The following is a 22,726-nucleotide window of genomic DNA, read 5'->3' as shown; positions in this document are numbered from 1 at the left end:
AGGAAGACATACAGTTACAGGTTTGCCCATTTAAAGGAGAAGGTATCTGCTCTCTATGATCTGATTTGCCAGGTTTTGCAGCAGAACTTGCTCAACTGTTTGTTCTGTGAAAAGGCAAAGAGATCTACATCTGGGAACCCCATTGGTGAGTAAGATCCATAAAAATCTCCTTTTTTAGTGTAGATTCATTGGGCTCCAGCAGGGTTTAGCTCAAAGGTGAGTCTCCTGACCCATAATTAAGGATACTACAGGTGTTTTTCTGATTTGCTATTCCAGTATCCAGATAGTCATAGCCAGTCTGGATGGGGGGTAAGACTGTGTTCCCCCCTGCTCGTTTATGTACCACATAAGTATGGTATTGTCTGTTCAAATTTGAAGAGCTCCTGGAGACAGCTTGCTCCTGAAGGCCTTTATGGCAAAAAAAAAAAAAAAAACCACTACCATCATCTCTTTCTGATTATATGCTGTTTTTCCTGCTGCCTGTCCCAAGTCCCCTAAACTCTGAGAATTCCTACATGGGCCCCCCAGGCCCAGTCTGAGATGTCTGTACTTAGAGTTTGTACTGCCTCTGGATATTAACAGAAAAGGTGGAAATGTATACAGGAACATGCCTGTCCAAGGAAAATAAAATGCACTGTCTGCAAGGCCTTCCTGCAGAGTCCTAGTGCAGAATTTTGTCAACTGATTGTTGTGAGTGGAGGCAAAGGGATATTTTGAGGTGTTCCTCACAGCTGGACCAATTCCTGGAAAACCCTAGGATTCAAATTCCCTTTGTGAGGGTGTGTCCTTGTCAACTTGTCTAACACACAATTTTGCACTAACAGTATGTAAAATGCCTGTAAAGAAAGACTGTACTGAAAAGATATATCCCAGACTACCATGGCTAGTTTGCACAGATGGCAAGATCTAGTTCCTCTACTTGTTTATGTACCACATCACTATGGTGCTCTCTGTAAACATTTGGTCCTGGGAATCATTGATGATTGAGGGGTGGGAGCATTCCTGAGTGCCAACATCTCTTTAACATTTGTGTGTTTTTATCTGTCTTTTCTGTTTCAAAGACACTGCGCTGTTATCCATGTAGACACTGCTCCCCAAGCAAAGTCTGAGATGTCTGTTGTTACAGACTGTGTTGGAGCTGAAAGGGAAATATATGATATGGATTCTAAATAAATTAGTCTTTCCACAAAAAAAAAAAAATACCTTTTCAAAAACCTCAAAACTGAAAACTTGAATGTCAGTAGATGTTGTAATCATACAGATTTTAGGTATCATTGATATTTTTCTTATGGAGCCTTGCCAGATGAATCATGAGAATCACAGATGCCAAGAGACTCAGAATCCTGAGACATTCCTGGCTAGGACAGAATAGAAAACTACACAAACAATAATAAATATAGATCTGCTTTTTCATGTGGAAGAAAAACTCTTTGAACTGAGGTATCAAGGAAACACCATAGGAAAACAATCCTGTGAGGAGTCAAACAAGACTTCTGTATGTTCTCCTGAAACCTCAGTCTGTTGTAGCTCCCTCGTGCAAGTGAGAAATTGGCAACACTTTGAAAAAAAAAGTCTGCAAAGATGAGCAAGTCTTCTAAATAAGGAAACATGACTACCTTGCTGTCTGCAGTAGGCAATCACAGGAGCTAGATACTTTGCAAATATCCTTGGAGCAGTGGATAGACCAAAGAGTAATGCAGAAAACTGACAGTGTGATCCAGATGCAGAAAACTTTAAGAAACATCTGAAAATTGGATATTCAGGAATGGGATGATAAGCATCTTTGAAATCTAAGGTCACCAGAAAACTCAAAAGGCAAATGAGAGTTAACAAATTATGAAGGGATAACATTCTGAACTTGAGTACTGTCACAAAAGGTTTATAATGGAAAGATCCACAACTGATCTCCATGAATCTTTCTTTGCCACCAGAAACATTTTTGAATAAAACTATTCTCCAAGCTGAGGACAATGGACCGCTTCTATTACTCCCTGAGACAGCATGTGCTGAATGATAGGAGGGAAGAGTAGTTTGGTCTGATGGATGAGGGGGAATGCCTTGAAATGGAGGGAGAGACTCCCACTGTCATCTGTAAGCTTGATGTATTACTTTCAGAACCCATCTGTCTGAAGCTATTGCAAAAGAGAGAAATGGAAGTTCAGACTTTCTTGAAGGATTAAAGGTTTGCCAGTGTGAGAAGGAGGAAGGAAGTCTTACAGATAGTCATTCAGACCTATTTGACTGTCCCTTGTTTTGGGAGAGTACCACCTTTCTGAAACCTCTTTGCCACTCTTTATTACACATTTTCTACCAACAGCTTGCTGTGTATGTTTATTTTGCTTTTTGGAAGCTGTTGTAGAGGTAATATTAAACCCCTTGACATACTTGGAGAAGGATGGTTGAAACTCTAAGATTCCTTGAATCAGCTTACCTCTCATCACAGCTTTTAAGGACCTCTGCAGCAAATTCTCCAAAACTAAGGGAGAATTCAAGATTTCTACTTTGACATCATCGGGAAGGTTTTGAGTACAGCACAGCAAACCTCCTCATAACAGTTCCAGTGTCAGCAACCCTGAAGTGGCATCATGAGAATCATTTCCAACAGTGGGTATCCACTTGTGACATACAAGAAATTAGGTTACAAAAAGATGTTTTCTCAGAAGAGGAAACAGGTGACATAATAATCCTAGTGTTCTCAAAAAAGCAAGCATAAACTTTAAATATATGAGCTTGAAATTTGAGAACTCTAAAAATGTCTTACAGAAGAACACTTTTTTCCAGTCTATCAAGTTTTCCAATCTCTGTCAGAAGAGGAGGGCTTGGTCTACCAATGGATGATTAAGAGCAGATAGATTCACTAGAGAAGTAACTGCAATCTTCTAGGATTAGTATACAAAAATGTATAAGACCAAGGAACTTTATACAATAAGTAATTTGCAGTCTGTGACAAACACATCCTCCAATGCTGAAAGAACAGGGGGAATTAGAGTAGGTTCAGAAAAATCCAGTCACGACAAATCATACTTCTTCTTCAGGGACAGTGAAATGTCACGTTCTCAATGAAACTACAGATTCATTCTGGAAAAGGTTTAAAATAAGGAGAATCTGCAGCTGGCAGAAGCCACACTTTTGTCATAACTGAAATTAGAAACTATTGGATACATATAATTTGAACCTTTACACTTGTTTATGGTGAAAATTTTTGATCCTCTTCCAGAAATGGAGTATCTCTTTCTCTTGCCAGAAACAGCTGCATTTTATGGTGCAAAATGTTCATCCTTTTCTGAAATGGAGACTCTGTTGCCAGAAAAAACTGCAATGGAAGGGTGAAGAGCCTGAACTAAATGTTGAGATAAGTCCAATAAATCATTGCTGACAAAGATAACTGAAACAGGAGACAACATATGTCTAAGTTTTTACATCTTTTTGACAGGAATTTCTGAAGAAGCAGACTGACATTTATCATGCAAAACCTCCCTAGAGACAGGCATTCCACTCCAGATCAGCAGAGAGGTATTTCCTTCTCCTTCTCCAAGAAACAAGAGTGGTTTTCCCTTGCCCACCAAGAATACTCCAACAGCCACAGATGATGTGTCTAACCTCCTCAGTCCATGGTGGATGTAAGGACTACACCAGAGGGAGCCAAGGAAAAAAAGATGGATTGCCTGAAGAAACAAAAATGGCCACAGCGGAGTCACCCAATTGTAGTTCAGGCACTTTAGCAGCCTGTTGTGGTGGCAAAGGATGTTTATTAATTTTTTTCTTTTTGTGGCTAGTAAAAGAAAGAACAGAGGAATCTGTAAGTTCATGGCCGGCCTTAGGCATAGGCCAACTAGGCGGCCGCCTAGGGTGCCGCTGTAGCAGGGGGGCTTTTCCAGTATTTATTTGGTGTAGGTAGACCAGGTTGGGGGCACCTGGGTGGTGTGGGGGGGCACTGTGGAGCCCTTTTGCCTAGGGCACCAGCTGACCTAAGACCACTGCTCTGTAGGTTGTTCCACTGTAAAGCTGAAAAAGATGCTCAGTTCCCAGGGAAGCCTCGCAGCACTAGTTGGTAAAACAAGTAAGTAGTGAAAAAGCCACTTTTCCACCGAAAGAACAATAAAAAGTACAGCTTCTAATTTTCCATCGCCTCCTCCAATGCCAAATGACATAACTGTGAGCAAAACCTAACATCCTTCTCTGCAAATGTTTAAAATATCACCCACAGAACATCAATGTATAGCAGGTAAGCAGCACTAAACTGAGCAAACTATCAGCAGAGAGTCCGTCTATCCCTCCACTCCTTCTGCAGCAGTATTAGCTGCACCAAGTGAAAGTTACAGTCCAACAAAGTTAAAGTGCCACAATATGAGAAATTTTAAATATCTACACAGCATGCATGAAAAAATCAAAATAACCATAGTTATGTTGGAGGTGTCAATGGAAAATTAGGAAGCCAAAACACACTTTAAATACTTACCCAAGCCCCCAATAGTAAAACAACACATTTTTACCAAGTAGCAACCAGTTTTAAATTAGTTTTAAAAACCTTTCCCCCACAAAATGTAATACTCATGTTTACAAGTTACTAAAAGTCACATGATGATAAACACACTTTCCTAATTTAAAATATATAATTTCACAAAAAAAACTTCATTTTCTGTTATAAAACTAAAATGTGGAAGTTTTTTTCACTTACTTGCCCAGCAATGGAAAGCTTTATCTGACCATCGATCCTCAAAAGCCCACAAGAGAACTGTCCATTTTCAGAAGCAAAGTTCTGAAGGGTTTGGTGCCCAAGCCACACATTTCTTCAGCTCAACTTGAGCTAAATAATTGTTTGGGAATGTAGAAGGTGTCCTAGTAGCTAGAAAAGTGACTGGATGTTATATCCTAAGGCTAGGACTACTGCAGCAGTGATCATAATGATGAACATCTACTGGCCCCTGAATTATTGTGAACACTTTTGGAGTACTTGACAAGCCAAAGGGCAATGCACAAAACTGAAAATAGTTCCCACCTGCCCTGAAACTCTCTAGTCCTTTGTCACAGTAATATGGAGGCAAACATTTTTGAGATCTAGTGTGACTGTCTAAGTTTGTGAGGAAAGCACAGGTAGGAGCTTTTGAAGAGTCAGCATTTTGAATCTGGGATCCACCAGGTACATATTTAGTCTTGTCAAGTCCAGGGTTGGTCTCCAGGACCCTTCCTCTCTTGGTGCAAGGAAGAGTCTTGAGTAGTATCCCATTCATGTTTTTCTTGAGTGGATTGATTCTTCTATTCCAGCTGGCCTCTGGGGACAGAAAGGATGCCCACTGGTCTTGGAGGGAAGAAAACTGCAGTTTGTATCCCATCCTTATGATCTGGATCACCTATTTGTCCTGGATTATGTCTCACCACCTGTTTAGATAAAGGGAAAATCTGACTCCTAGCTTTGTTGGAGGGGTTTAAGGGAAGCGGGACAAGGTAGTGCTCAGCTGAATCATGGCTGCTCCTTGCTGGATTCCTGGGGGTTGGGTCCATTAGGCCTAGATCCTTGATCAGTTTGCTGTCTTTTTTGTGGTATATGGAATCTGTTTGTCTCTCTGTCATTCTCTCTGTCTGGGCTGGGAAGCAGGAGACACTGAATTCACAATTTAGCCAATAAAACACTCATACTTATACTGTATAAATGCATATATATGTAAAATTGTATAATGATTGCTTCTAATAATAACATGATTTTACATATATATGCATTTATACAGTATGAGTACTGTTCCTTTAATAATTTGTACTTAATTGTTTTTCATTGATTAATGTATTCAAGTCGATTTTTATTAGTTAAATTGTGAATTCAGTGTGACATAAAAGGGTGGTGTTTGGAGACATGGTTGTTTTCTGATGAAGTTTGAGTGTTTTATTAAAAGCAAATGAAAGCGCTAATATTGCCCCTTGTTTTTTGTGACCTGTGCCAATTTTCAGTGGTTTACTTTGTTGTTTGGAAGAGGAGTTTCATCCATTTTTTGTGCTTGTGGTGAGCACCTGGCATTTGTTACGAGTGAAATGGAGCTTTCACAGGACGGTCTCCTCAATCTTACTACCCATACAGTTCCTGAGTCTTTTTCAGATTTCAATGAGCGGTTCTCTACAGTTATCATAGAAGCTATTAAAGAGGGCTTCTCCCATTGCCAAGGAAACAATGGATCTAACTTAGGCCAATGAAATGTAGTCAACAGCAACGTCTTGACGTCTGCTCAACAGACGTTGGTTCAGTTGGCTCATAGCAACAGCAATGACCGTAACCTTTCAGTTAATTCTGAAGGAGAGGATGTAGTTGCACATGTTTTTACTGATGTCGGCAATCCTTTCAGAACAGACCTTTCAACCGAGCAAGTAAGTATGAATTCTGACAAGGTTATTTCTGACACATTTGAAGTTTGCAAGTTAGACCTGCTCACTTTAGAAAAAATGTCGCTAAAAACTATTGCACTACAACTGGAAATTGCATATCTAGAGGAAAATATACGGCTCTGTTGTGTGCCTTATGGTTTACATCTGTACAAATTTCCAAATTGCGTTGTTCAAGGTGATGCTTTGTTTCAACAGTAAGTATAATTATTGAACAACACTGGTTTATCACTTATGAACATGTTAGTTGTGCATTTCAAGAACGAGTTGTCAGAACTCAGACTTAAAATGGTGGTATTGGAAGCCAAGATTAAATCTCACAGTTGTTTAAATGACTTCAAGTCTCTATATAGTAGTATTTTGGTTAAGGTAGACAGGCAGAAGGCATCTATTATTAACAGAAAGCAGGGCAAACTCAAAAGAGACCTTGCTGCGTAGAAAAATAACAGTGCATATTTTATAAAAAACACAACACAGAACAATAACAACAATAAAAAAAAGATTAGACAGTGTGGTTGCTTCTAACAGTGAGGTTAATTCAGTGGCTAATCCTATTAATTCTGTTTCTTCTGTAAATGGTAGTGCACAAATTAGTTTAGTCAAATCGAACACTTCAAATACAACACAAACAGTCATGCCAGCTACTTCAAATAACAACAATGGACCTTTTTTAGTCAACAGGTCAAGGAACCAGAGAACCCCAAAATGGTCAAAGAATGTACACACCAATGGCAAAGGCCAAGGGAAGAACAGGAAGAGACATTAAACAATTTTTCTATAGACATTGTGAATTTGAGTGGAGTGACTTTATCTGAGCATACAGTGTCAGTACTTCAACGTGGTTTTTCTTACTTTCTTTCTAACAAATTAAATATCACAAATTTGATTGTGGATTTCAACTTATATTTGAGAAAATTACATTTGAAGTTCATTTGTGATTGTTTATCTGTATGTGACACTTATTTAGAAACTCCTAGGATTAGGAGTACTTACAATCCTGTATTATGTCCTACTTTACACATGTTTGAGAATCTTTGTGAAAAACAGTTTAAGAATTTCGACCATGTAAACTGTACAGTTTCCAATTTACCTGTTGTAGAGAGAAATGCTTTGTATGATTTGGCAAACAACAGTGATTTAAGAGTTATGAAGGCTGACAAGGGAGGGTCCCTGGACATTATGCACACAAGTGAATATGAAAAACGCAGTTTTTGAGCTTTTGGGTGAAAATAAGAATTACAAATAAGTCACCAGTAAATACATTGAAAGGTGTTTCAATAGAATCAATAGTCTTTTATTTGATTTATTTTGTCAAAACAACATTTGCCATTCAGTGTATAGATACTTGCTAGTTGAACATCCTAGATTGGCCTTGTTGTTTGGTATTCCAAAGGTGCACAAGAACGGAGTGAACCCCCCATTTAGCCCAATAGTTTCAGCAGCCTTTTCCAAAAATGGAACCAATTTCTATTTGGCTAGATAACATTTTGAACCCTGTGGTCCAGATGAAGAAAAAGAAGAGACTCGTGGCACTTGTTACAGTTATTGTGTAAGTTTAACAATATTAGTACACCTTTCATGTTTGCATCTTTGGATGTCACAGTTTTGTACACAAGTATTAATCAAGAGGCTGGAATGGATTTTTTTTTTTTTTTAGAGATTATTTGCTAGAATTCACAACTTTTAGCAATGACAAGATTAATACAATATGTACTTTAATGGAAATAGTGTCAAGCAACAATTTTTTTAGATTTGGCAAATCTTTATTTCAGCAGATTTCTGGAGTAGCCATGGGGTCAAGGTTTGTGCCATCTTTTGCAAATTTGGTTATGGTGATGTGGGAAACAAGATTTTTCAGTACCCACCCTGTGGCAAAAAAAAATGTTGTTTTATAAACGTTACAAGCCGCGGTGGTGCAGCGGTAGCGCTTTTGCCTCACAGCAAGAGGCTCTCCTGTTCGATTCCCGGCTGGAGCACCTTCTGTGTGGAGTCTGCATGTCCTCCCCGTGGTTGAGTGGCATTCAAAAGAAATGCGTAGAATGGGCGTGCCTTCACTGAAGGTTGGACGTCGAGCTGGCACCTTGGCACCCATAAAAAATCTACTGCCAATCATTAGTGGACCGGAGTTCCGCTGTTGCAACCCCTAACTGGGAAAAGCCGAAAGAAGAACATTGATGTTTTGTTTTTTCTTTGGTTAGGTGATTTTGATTCTTTTGAAAAGTTTGTTAAGGATTTAAACACCATCACTGACTTTCTCAACCTGATCCACGGAGGGTTTGGCGGAAGTATTTATTTTCTAACCATACACCTAGAATTTGATAAAGATAGTTCCAGGTTTGTGAGTCAAATTTTTAGAAAATCTACCTTTGGCAATCAGTACCTCCATAGAGACAGCCTACACCCCGACATATAAAGAGGGGGGTGGTTAAAAGGCAGTTAATATGGTTGAGTCATTTGACCAGTGATGACAACACCTTTTATTTAGAAGTAGAAAGGCTTGTTAATTTTTTCATCCAGAGGGGTTATGATTTTTTCTGGTTAAAAAAGGTAGTCTCTGAAGTGATTCAGTTAAGGGAGAACAAGGCAGAACCAATTTTGACAACTGCCACACATTTGGATGTTATTTCAAGCCACTCTACTGAAGATTATTATTTGGCTTTTCCTTTACCTATAAATCCAATGGTATGAGTTTCATTAGGAGCATTATCTGAGATAATTGGAAAGTGCTTTTAGGTCATCTTGATTTAGTTAGAATTTTGGGAGATAAGCCTAAGTTTACTTATAAAAAAGTAGTAAACATTAAAAGCATTTTGGAGTTTAATGCTAGAGATCAGTCACCAGGTAGTTCTTTACCATTAGGCACTTTTGCCTATGGTCACTGCAAACAATGTAGATTCATAGTTAATTCGAGCTCTGTGTATTTAAGACATTTTGAAAAGACATTATGGGCTAAAGGTCGTTTTTCTTGTGACTCTAAATGTGCAGTTTATATTGCCCTGTGTAGCTCGTGTACTAGTTTCTACATAGGTAAGACCATTAGAATCTAAGGTAGAAGAATATGTGAGAACATGTTAGCAGTTAAAAATAAGGACAAATCAAATGCTTTTGCAAGATACACTATGATTTGCAACAATTTCAAACAGTTTACATTTTTTGTATTGGACACTGTTAACGTTGGTTTTTTTTTAGGGGATTTCAAAAGTCTGCTTGAATGTAGAGAAAGGAAATGGCAAACAGCTTTGGCTGCAGAACAAAGTCCAGGATTAAATGAGACTATAAACATCAAGTGTTTTCTGCAGATGCAAAAATTGCAGCATTTAACATCAACACATCTTTAATACACACACACACACACACACACACACACACATATATATATATATATATATATATATATATATATATATATATACATATACATACACATACATTCTTTTATATACCTTAATATTTAGTTTATTTATTTGCTTCTAATAATAACATGATTTTACATATATATGCATTTATACAGTATAAGTATGAGTGTTGTTCCTTTAACAATTTGTACTTAAATGTTTTTCATTGATTAATGTATTCAAGTCAAGTTGATTTTTATTGGCTAAATTGTGAATTCAGTGTGACATAAAAGGGTGGTGTTTGGAGACACAGTTGTTTTCTGATGAAGTTCGAGTGTTTTATTAAAAGCGAACAAAAGTGCTAATATTGTGTCCGGCTCTTGTTTTTTGTGACCTGTGCCAATTTTCAGTGGTTTACTTTGTTGTTTGGAAGAGAAGTTTCATCCATTTTTTTGTTGCTGCAAATTTAGCAACTTTGTTATACCATTGTTCAAGTTTTGATTTTTGTGATACCTTAAGCTTAGTAAGGATGGGAGCATCATAAAGAAGTGTGGGAAGGAGATAAGTAATTGCAAGTTTACCTTTAATTGTGCCAGTATGAAAGTTTTTGCCTTTATAAAGCATCTCTAATTTTTGATGAGTGTTTCTTATGCAATTTTGTATATGCAGGTTGAATTTAAGATTATCATCCACTAGCATCCCTAATAATTTATTATGCAAAGTGACTTCAATTGTTCTATTATCAAGAGGGAGGACTTTAAATTTTGTTTTTTCATGGAACAGGGATCTGGGAAGGGGGAGTAATAGCTTTTTAGGGTTGAGCATGAGTTGTCAGTTTCAAAACCATTTTCAGTTGCTGTTAAAGCTTATTGAGTAATTCTTTGGAGGTGTGCCATGTTGTCAGATGTGCAAATGAGTGTGGAGTCATCTACATAGTTTGAGATGCAGGGGCAAACCAACCAGGAAGTTGGGGATGACCAAAAAGCTTCCAGAAGTTTCCTCATCCAGAGAATCAGTTTGCCATAACCCAACAACTGTTTAATTGATTTCTAGCCAAATTTTAGATCATCAGGGGATACTGAAGCAAAACTCCTTCTATAGCAAATATCTGGTGTAAGGAAATTTGTAGGGGAGTACAGGTGTCTCTTTTTACACCCTGTCTTCCTGGAGACACTTGGGTAGGGGAAATGAGGCTCACACAAGTGTGATGAGGATTCTACACTTGATATCAATGATCTTTCTCTACAAAAGCTTTCTTTTCCCCAGCTTCATTGGAGGGGGAGATGATCAGGCTAAAGTGTTAAATCAAGGAGTGGAGCCAAATGACTGTGCTGAGTTCAAATGGATTTCCTCCTGCCCTCATGGTTTGCCTCTGTACTGTGCCCTGTCCCTGAACAGCCAGAGCAAGAGATGCAGTACTAAGGAACGTTGCATATTCTTATGTTGGCACCAAAGCACTTGGCCTCAAAGGAACTGTCTCATATTCCAGATACATGATTAACTCAAAGACCACCCTTAAATGAAGGATGAGTTGACTCTCAAGAGTAAATTGTCCAGATGAAAAATGATGTAGGCAGCCAGATCTGTGGAATGGAGCATGCCCAACCTGCATTTGCATAGTAGTTCAAGCAATGAAGGAAACAATCTGGAGTAGGGTTAATGGGCATGGACTGTTTTTGCCTCTCCTGGGGGAAATGAGGGGAGTGCCATATGCATACCCCCCCCACCTTACCAAATCTCAGGAGATCAGAGCCTCCATGGCTTCTGTTCAAGATGGGAGGGCTATGTTACTTGCAGAAGGTGATTACAGTTTCATGATGCACCCACTGCATACTTATTAAATGAGCATGTGTGAAGGAATGTTAGGGAAATCATAAAAAAAATCCTCCAATGGCTACGAGGATGATGATTGCAACCAGCTTTTACTCAGTAAAGTCACTGAGTCTGCCAGCCACCTGACCAAACTGCCACAAACAAATCAGTACAAGACTCCACAGCCATCCCAGTATGCAGTTCAGACACCCTCTATGCACAGTTGACAACTATTAAAGGAGGTTTTCCAAACAAAACTTACAACCACAGACACATACCTAAAAGAGGGTGTTATTCACGCAGAAAATCCAGGTCCTAGGACAGAAACACCGGCTTCATGAGTGGTCAAAAATGAAGATCCCCCTTTAAAAAAATAATAAGGGAAATCCATGAGTTAAGATACTGAAATGGCAGAAGAGGTGGACCTTTACTGGGGTCATAAGTCGGTCCCAATTTAAAGAACGTGTTTAAGCAGGGACATTTTCAGGGGAATCTGGCAGGAAATGCAAAATGCAGAAAATCAACATTACCTACAAAGATGTTTTAGTGCTTTCAAGATTTCTTAGACGATAAAAAGTAGACATTTTTTTTCACCTGCAAGTTCTTTCTTTTTAGGGGCAAAGTGGTCCAAAGACTAGGAACCCCCTACACTGAATGAAAGAACTAAAGTCTCTCAGATCTGCTTTTCATTCGAGAGGATTGTAAAATATAAAATTAATAAATACCCATTTGTTAACCAGACAGGCCAAATGAACACACAGTCCCTTTTCAGGAGAGCCCAGGAGCAAAAGGCTACAGATCTGAACTCTTTATTCAAAATAATTCCAAGTAATAAAAACCCAATTATATGAGTTCCATCAAACCAAACTGCTAGGTGTTGTAATAGATCAAAACATGAAGTTCAACCTACATAAGTACATATTGCTCAAACAATTAAAAAAAGTTCCCAAAAAACTTGGAACTCTATACAGATGCAAAAAAATACCTTTCCAATAATACTAAAACCATTATTACTGCTTACCTAGTCTCCACACTTCTCTATGCATTCCCCATATTCATTAATCTCAACAAATTTGACTTAGCCAAAATAAATACCCGTTACAACAAAATAGTTTTCAACTGATTCAGCCTTTAGGTCTTATCACTGCCAGGCCCTTAAACAACTATCTTGGCTAGAACTACCCAATCTGCTCACCCTTAACCAACTTACCATGGCCTATCAAATATTTTGCCAACCTGAACAAAAAAAAACAGCTCTACAAGGCCTATTAAATCAATACTCAAGTAAATGCTTACTACTATCCAATAATAAATCACTAACAGATGTAAGCAGAAGTAAAAATAACTCTGGTGACTCCCTATACTCCAACTACATTGCAAAAATCTGGAATGCCATACCCCTTAACATAAGAACTACAGCCAATAAAGCCAACATCAAAAATTTTCTCAAATCCCATTTAGCTAGCTCATGGATATGCACATGTACACACACACACACACACACACACACACACATATATATATATATATATATATATATATATATATATATATACACACACACACACACACACACACACACACACACACACACACATTTTTGCAAAGCATGTGTCCTATACAGAGAGGCATACCTAGGATGTTATTCACATAAGCCTTACATTATCACTTGGATGCAATAGTGTCTTTTTTCATTGTAGTATGTACACTATCTTATTATAGTTCACTACCCATAAAATCAAATCCTGCAATTGTATATGACATCAACTTTATATTGTATTAAGTGAAACACTTCTCATGTTCACTTACCTTGTTTGTAAACTAAGCTATGCTACTCTAGATTAACATATACAGGTCTAACTCAGCTTTTTCACTTCTTTTTTTTTTTTTATTCTTTCTTATCTCAAAGTGTTATCACTGTCACTTGTGTATTTGAATGTATCTTGGACCACTGTATAATGTGCTATATATTACTATATATAACTACTGCTAAATGTAACCACTGCAAATTGTGTATGACAGAGATTTTATACTGTATTAAGATAAACTTTTTATTGTATACCTACTGTGATACATTCTTCCTATTTTTATAATCTTGTACTGTTAACAATGGAGCTTTTCTGGCCTCCACTGAAAATGGGCATCCTGTCCAGTCGGACTCTCCTGGTAAACAAATGTAAAACAAATAAATAAACTTGAAGGCTGGGCATCCAGTCTTTAACAATGAGATGGTAATATATGTTCGTGTTCTGCTCATGAATGGTGAATGAAACAACTGCTATAACGTCTGAATTGTATTCATCTTAAACTTTTAAAGGCCCTGGGTAGGAGAGGTGAACAGCAAGAATTTGTCAAAGGGAATGCTACATTAAGAATTTGGCCTCTTAAATCCTCAGACATGTTGGAGCCTAAAATAAGTGCACTATCTTAACAGTGCTCCTATGGCATCACATCTGCACTTGACAGCATGCCTGCCTACTTTTGATGACAGTGAAGCTCAGCAAATCTCATCCAAAATAGATTCTGTTGCCTCCTCTATTTGTTTCAAAATGTTCCTATGAACCTGAAATATTTCGATCTGGTAAATGACCTAATAACTAAAATTAGAAGAGGATCTGCAATTAGATTTTTATAAAGACATTATGCCCCTTTATCAGTCCTGTACAGACATTTTTTTTTTCCTGAGGGCAGGAACCAGAGAACCGACCTTACAGATAGATTTTCAAGACTTGAAGGCCTGGAGGACTTCAGGGATGGCAAAAGGCTTAGATTCATCTGTGTCCACAAGCCTGAAGTACCTCTTTTTGTAATATAACATTTTCTTTGAACTTCACTTAAAATACTTGAGTTTAAGGTTGAGGATTTCATCCAAGATATCATCTGCAAGGACTTGGATGACAGCAATTCTTATCTGTACTGCATCTGAAGAGAGTACCTTAGGGAAGCACAGGCCTATTTTCTGGTTCTCTTCACCATCTTCCAAGTCTGACAACACATTAGGAGAAAGATATCTTAGCTGGGGCAGAAGTAAAAAGGTGGTGAGCTAATCAACTGATGGCAGGATTTTAGCTCTCTATGAGGCAGCCACAGATTCTTCAACAAACTTTAAATATTTATACATAAAAAGCTGAGGCAGTTAGGATGGAAACAAAATATTAAGGCTAAGTGCCGGAACCAGGTAAGGAAGGTCCTCAACATTAGGGGTTTGCAAGGCTGATTAAAAGGAATAAGCTGCCTATGAGCAAAAGGCAGTATTACCAACATACCATGGGTAGCTGAAGACAGGCGCCCTTCCCTTCAAGGTAACAAGCAACTGGTGACTGGTATTTGGTTATGCTAGATTAAAATACTAGCAACAGATCATGGGTACTACTCCCATAGCTCATCGTTGGTACACAAAGAGGCTTTGAGATATGGCTCTGATAAAAACGGTGCTGAAGCAGAGTCCTTGCTGACAGGCAGTTCAAAACCTTTAGGTCAGTGCAGAAATTATGAGGTCTCAAGAGCCTCACACACCATGCCCACATTTCTGTTAGTAACTTATGGCCTTCATCTTGTAGTGGTGCTCCACATTTGTGGGTTTTAACCTTACAGAAAATAACCTGGTCACAGAAATCAAAGGGAAGGAGTGTTCTCTTGATATAACAGATGCTTTTTAACTTTAGATAGCCGTTGAGTTTCTTTGGTGACACATTATGTGCCTTTACAAGACTGGAATGCTTCTCCTTGCATGACAAAATGGTGTGATCCACCCTGAGGCAGAGCATACATGATGATTGAAATCCTTTGATATCATGTTTATGACAATCAAGCTTGGTGATTTTATTTTGGGTCCTACAAGACTCCAAGAAACATTACAATGTTAAAATTCAGAACAAACAACATGCAATAATAAAGCATTAACATTGCAACTAAGTCACCAAATGGGTGGTTACTCCTCAAAGTCACAGTGATGAAGCTGCCAAAAAGAACCTGATGCAGTGACTGCAGCAGAAAAAAATTAAGATTTCAAAGGCTGTTTCCTAACAAGCAATCTGACTTCTCCAGCATAGGAAGACTAGCCCAAGGAGGGGACGTCCAATGCTCTAGAATATAGGCTGGCTGAGCAAATGTCTACCTGTGGCAAATACCTATTCATCAGGAATTATGCAACAAACAGGGATCCCAATAAAGACTAAAGTTCAATGACCACTGACAATATAATTCACCACTGGAGGAAAAACTACTCCAATCTAAATTTCACTCAAATAATACACATACTATCATGCAACAATGTCAAATATGTAACAAGGGACTGATGCACAAGAACTTGCTTATCAAAGGAAACAGAGAAATAAAAAAACATCCAAAGACATGGTGATAGTATTAGGCCATAATCCTCCAAAGGTGCAGTTCCACAACAATGCCAGGCCCCATCAGAGGTCTTCCAAGATGGCTGCACACTGAGTAACAGCTTAATTCTAGCTCTCCCAGTGTGAAAACAGAAACTCAGCAGAGAAGGCCAGTAGACTTGTGTTTATGGGTAAAGTTCAGTAACTAGCTAGTAAGCATACTGACTGGATGCCAGGAAAACAGAAATACAGAAGACCTGGAAAAAAATCAGCTACAAAAAGTGAGGAATAAACACTGACAGGGAAAAGTTCTGCAGCTGTTCAGCAAAAAGGAATGCATTCTCCAGAAATGAATTCCAGTAACCTACAAGACAATACAAGACAACTGCACTAAGACCTGGTTAAAATAAACAAAGTATTGATGGAGTATATCAATACAATCAACAAAAGGTTGGAAAAATGGAAGAAGCTTTAAACAGATATTCTGATGAGGTGATACAGTAGCAAAACTCAGGGTCGAAATGAAGAAAAGGCTGGCTGAATATGAGAGAGCTCAGGAAGAGATGTTACAAACAACAATAGAATTAGAAAACAGCATGTAGGGAAAACATGAGATTTCAGCTATACCAGAGAAGCTGGAAGGAACAGATAGTATTTATGAAAGCACATATGGTATTCCACAGCAGGAATTATTAATTAAAGGGTACATTTTGTGTATGTTCCAAACCTGGTTATGAGAAAGCAACCTAGACTTTTAATAGTAAAGATGCAATCCTACCAGCAGAAGGAGTTGATTCTGACAAAACTGTAACAGAAGGACAAAGTACTAAAAGTGTGAGACAGTAGAGTATTTGTAGTGAATAATTATTCATTGTACACTGGGCAGAAGAGGAACAAATTTATTCCACTCTTCTGGGAATGCCAAGATGCAGGTGTGAGATTCAAACTGCTGTACCCAGCTATCTTCAAGGTATTCTTCCCTGGAGGGACAAAATAATTTTTTGACAAAGTATATGCTAAGGAGGAAACACAAAAGTTTGTCCAACAAAATGTAAGCTATGAAACAGAAGGAGATTCTGCTTCTTGCTCTTCTGGTAATAAAGACCACAGAGGGACTGTACCCATGAAACCTTACCCAAAGTTTCAATGTAAAATGTTGGAGAGAAGGAGGGAGCATGATAGTTGACTAGAAGAATCGAGAGTACATTGGAAATGAAGCAGAAAAAGGATATGGGAGATGGAGATTGTTAGATTTTATTAATATAATGCTGAAATTAATTATGTTGTAAATATGCTGAAAGAAAAAGCTTGCTTAAATGCAGAAACAGAGTTTAGTAATATGTGATCAGCAGTCATACTAAATGACCATGGCTTGGAAAATAGGGAACCTGCTGAATGGACATTTTTCCCTTACAGACTTAAAAACAGGATGTATGCAAGAGCAAAAATGTAAAATCTGCTTTTAAAGAATGGACAATAACACTGTGACAATGTGTTTCCTCAAAAATATGTTTTTCTGCATGAAAAACAGGACATGGCACAAGAACAGATGTTTTTATACAAAGATCCAAATAAAATACAGGATGTTCACACTGTCTGAAAAGCTGATCTCTGACAATGTGTTTTCTCAAAAATATGTTTTTCTGCATGGAAAACAGGATATGCTTATCAGCATTGGCACAAGAACAGATGTTCTTATACAAAGATCCAAATAGAATACAGGACAATGTGTTTCCTCAAAAATATGTTTTTCTGCATGGACAACAGGACACTGTTACAGGATGTTCACACTGTCAGAAAAGATGGTCTCTTACAAGACATTGTTAAACAAGGAAGCTTAGTATTGTTTCTACAGGATGAGCAATTCTCCAAAATAGAATATCAAGAGGAAATGTATATGTTTATGCATGACTAAAAAGTGTATATAAAGAGCTATATAAATCCAGTTATGCTAGAGGTATGGTAGGGACTCATTTGTCCTAAGGTAAATGTTATATCTCTCACATAATCTGTACTATATGAGAAGTAAAGTTGGAACAGTACTTTTAAGCTGCAACGTTGTTCCATTTGGTTTGTTATAAAAAGTTATTTGTTACTGCTCTCTAAAGTTGATTCTGCAAAGTATATTCTCTCATCAGTGTATATTCTGCAAGTTTCTGTATGCAACAGACTGTGAATGCAAATATAACCAGACTTTGAATTTTAGCAGAATCCAGCCAGCAAGACTGGGTGTCTTAAGAACACTTGAAATCCATCTCACAGCAAGAAGCAAGCAGCAAGTAAGAGCCATATAATTTTTTCAATGGCAAGCTAGCCTGCATTTGAACCTGCAATCTGCAATGCAAACACAGGGGGAGTGATGGTAAGCCCTGCAGAGGGTCACTTCAGTCAAATTGCAGTAACTAACATTTGTACGTATGTGTAAATCCTAAACAGAAGTATTCCAGTTTATGCAGCTTGCAGTAGTAAAGTTTTTTAGACGTCTGCAATCCGGAGTGAGACTAGTTCAAGAAATTCGCAGTGCCATAAATTCTTCAAGAAAAGGTGAATGTCCACTAGCACAGTAGTCCACTGCCTGTTGTGCTTCACCAGCTTCTCAAGTGACTCTGAAAAATTTCTAGCCATCTGCAATAACAGCTTGATCACCTGCTTTCTCGCTAACTGGTAAGACTTTTTTCTGTGTCACATATTTAGTGTGGATAATGTTAAACAGTTTGTATATTCTTAAGAGAGTTTGTATATTCTTAAGACAGTTTGTATATTCATACATAGTCTGTGTATTCCTAGACAGTTTGTATATTACTAGACAGTATGGATATTATTTATAATTCATGCAGGAGTAAACCAAACTTTAGTAAATTGCTATGTTGGTATACACAGCGCATTAGTAAATGTAAAACCTTATTAGGGCAGGTTGATAGTAAGGCATTATGCAAATGTATTACAATATTTGACTGGTATCTCAAAGAAAACCATGTGAAATATGACAAATGTTTATTGTGTGCTTCAACAAAAACTGCATTTTGTGTATTATGCCATAAAATAATATTGCATCATATTGCTAAAAAAATAGACTGTAAAGACAGATCTGTTCATGATAAAGAATTAACTAAGGGTAAAGTGTTTCCATTACATTCTGATATTGAACAGTTATGTCCTGTCACCACATGTGAGTCAAATCAGTTACTGATAGAACCCCTAGTACATTTTTTGTTACAAAGGAATGTAGTAAACTTCTAAAAGACAGACACAATGAGTACAGGAAGCTTAGACAAGTTATACATACATCTTTTCAAAAGTGCATAGGAGTTTCAAATTCAGCAGAACAGCTTACTAAAGAATGTCAGAAAGACCATGCAACATTACAGGAAATTCAACAGCAGTTGCAGGATAAAGGAAATAAATTAGCTGAACTGACAAAGACTGGGAACTTCCTGCATACACAGTTAATCTGTGCAAAAGAAATATATTTTATAATATGTTTATGTTTTGAAAATGGTTAAACATACATGGTAGGATGGTAGGATCTGATGTCTGGACAAATCATTCTTAAATGTTTTACTTTCATTCAGTTAAAGCAAGACATCTATCAGTACTACAGTAAAGTAAAGCATATGAATGCCATTCATTAGCATAGTCAAAAGGTAAACAAAACTGTTCTAGTGTATAAAATTAAATAAAAATAGATGAGTAAAATTTAAAGTCACAAGACATGACATGCTTGTATAAAGATATACATATACAAGACATACATGCATGTGTGTTCTTTTCATCTAGAGTACATCTGTTACAATACACAAGAATAACAGGCAGACAACAGCAAATATAAATAATATAAATATAAATGTGTTGGTTAAACTAATATCTATTTTGTTTTTTACAATTTGTTTATAATTATATAGTAACACCAAACAGTTAAAGTTCTGAATTTTAAAAAGAAAATCACAGATGGTATTATTCAAACAGTTTTTGTAAAATTAATGGCAGGACAGTTAAATAGTTAAATAAATAAATAAATAAAAACTACTGAAATCCATGTAAGGTAATTGTAAAATGATGTCTATTTATGTTGTATAAATGCATAGTTATGCAAATCACAATCACATTAAAGGAAAAATGCCAAAAGAATTAATTATAGTTTATAGAGTATAAAATGTGAGCTCAGACCTTCCTAGACTGAATGAATAGTTACAGGAAATGTTGGAAAGATCAGATAAACAACAAGACTGATTGCCAGGCAAGTAGCTTGAGTTTTTCTAAAGCATCATTGTTATTAAAACATACTTGTTAAAATGTTTACAAGCAACACTATTTAGTAATTGTCATAAAATGCCACAATTGTGCATAGATGTCACTGATAATCTGTTTGCAAGTAAATGTTAAAAGGACAAAAAACATCAGTTGCATCAAGTACAGCCAGCAAATGGGCTATAGTATATATACAGTTCAAATCAATTGTGCAGGAGGGTGTAAATACCTACTAGAGGTAATATACAGTGGAAGCTTTATTTAGTAACCTAATAAAATAAATGTATAACCAAAGTGTTGGGCTGACATACATTATATTCTCACAGCATAGGGCAGGTAAACAGTGCTGAAGTACTACAGGGGGAGGGGTACTTTCTCAGTTTTACACTGACTGTATAAGGGGGAGGGGCACTTTCTCAGTTGTACACTGACTGTATAAGCCAGTCTGAAATAAAGCTACAGGAAAAATAAACAACAAGGGTCTGAAATAAAGCTACAGAAAAAATAAACAACAAGGGTCTGAAATAAAGCTATAGAAAAAATAAACAACAAGGGTCTGAAATAAAGCTACAGAAAAAATAAACAACAAGGGTCTGAAATAAAGCTATAGAAAAAATAAACAAGGGTCTGAAATAAAGCTATAGAAAAAATAAACAACAAGGGTCTGAAATAAAGCTACAGAAAAAATAAACAACAAGGGTCTAAAATAAAGCTACAGGAAAAAAATATCTCATTCCTTCTTGACAATACTCTTTTATAGGGGGAAAACAGGTATTAGTGTATTAGAAATACTGGTAAACTGGATTAAACCTGACAGGATAAGATATTTTACAAGTTGTTAATAGCTATCATAATGGTTATTATTGTATTGTTTAGAATTAAATTGTATTTACAACCTGTTAAATTGTAAAGCTATACAAGAGATAGGTTAAAAAAACAAGATATGATTTAAAATTGCTTTGTTAAAGCTATACAAGAGAGAATAAAGATATGCAAAATGCATAAATGTTTCTAATAGCAAGAATGGTCTATACAAAAGAGAGTAAAGATATGTAAAAAAATTGAACAAGATTGGTCACTATTTCTAATATGTTTTTGGCAAAACAATGTTGGTATAAAAAAGCATCAATGTTTCTAATTGCTGAGTATGTAGTTTAAAATAACAGGACATATGCATTTGGTGGCAATTCCACTAGATATTTCTAAAGAGACAAACATTTTCCAAGATTTTGCTTAATATTAATGTTATTAAATTTGTAAGATTAGACTAAATGTACTTTATAGTCATTGTATGTACAAATGCAGAAGAATTCAGTACAAATTAAATGAATGTCTAGTAATAAATATGTGTGAAAAAACATGTTTTAAAAAAGTGGGTCCAGTATACCTAGTAAATTGAAATGCATAAATAGCAAACAGTCTGTGTAAATACATACTGTACAGGATACATCGTAATAAGTTCAAAAGTAATTTGTCAAGTTGTAATATCACTGGTTTTACCCCAGTAAAATAATTGCTTTCAAATATTTATTATCTAAGCCCAGTTCAGTATTTTACCAAGATGTTAATGAGCAGTTCAGAGACATGAACACAATGTGATGGTTAAAATGACATTAAAACTGTATATTTTCAGCAGTGTATAAATGCTTGCAGTAGCACATAGTTATTGTCTCTTATAGTTAATTCAACAGTTGCAAAGAGTTAATGAAACAGTTCTAAGTCATAAATTAAATTCTGTGATTGCAAAAGAATAAATTGATCAAGTTAAAAAAAATAACATTAAAGCAGACACAGCTCATAACTGATAAAAAATATTTTCACAGAATGGTCTGCAAAAGAAAAAGTTGTTAAATACATTCAGTTTTGGTAGTAATACTTTAATATCATTGTATGTTTAAAAACAGAGGGAATTGTTAGATTTTATTAATATAATGCTGAAATTAATTATGTTGTAAATATGCTGAAAGAAAAAGCTTGCTTAAATGCAGAAACAGAGTTTAGTAATATGTGATCAGCAGTCATACTAAATGACCATGGCTTGGAAAATAGGGAACCTGCTGAATGGACATTTTTCCCTTACAGACTTAAAAACAGGATGTATGCAAGAGCAAAAATGTAAAATCTGCTTTTAAAGAATGGACAATAACACTGTGACAATGTGTTTCCTCAAAAATATGTTTTTCTGCATGAAAAACAGGACATGGCACAAGAACAGATGTTTTTATACAAAGATCCAAATAAAATACAGGATGTTCACACTGTCAGAAAAGCTGATCTCTGACAATGTGTTTTCTCAAAAATATGTTTTTCTGCATGGAAAACAGGATATGCTTATCAGCATTGGCACAAGAACAGATGTTCTTATACAAAGATCCAAATAGAATACAGGACAATGTGTTTCCTCAAAAATATGTTTTTCTGCATGGACAACAGGACACTGTTACAGGATGTTCACACTGTCAGAAAAGATTGTCTGTTACAAGACATTGTTCAACAAGGATGCTTAGTATTGTTTCTACAGGATGAGCAATTCTCCAAAATAGAATATCAAGAGGAAATGTATATGTTTATGCATGACTAAAAAGTGTATATAAAGAGCTGTATAAATCCAGTTATGTTAGAGGTATGGTA

Source organism: Protopterus annectens, chromosome 6.part1 (assembly GCF_019279795.1).
Source record: "Protopterus annectens isolate FY-2018-M chromosome 6.part1, PAN1.0, whole genome shotgun sequence".
In the NCBI taxonomy this organism is placed as follows: domain Eukaryota; kingdom Metazoa; phylum Chordata; order Ceratodontiformes; family Protopteridae; genus Protopterus; species Protopterus annectens.
The sequence above is the reverse complement of the archived record's forward strand: the minus strand, read 5'-3'. Positions refer to the sequence as shown.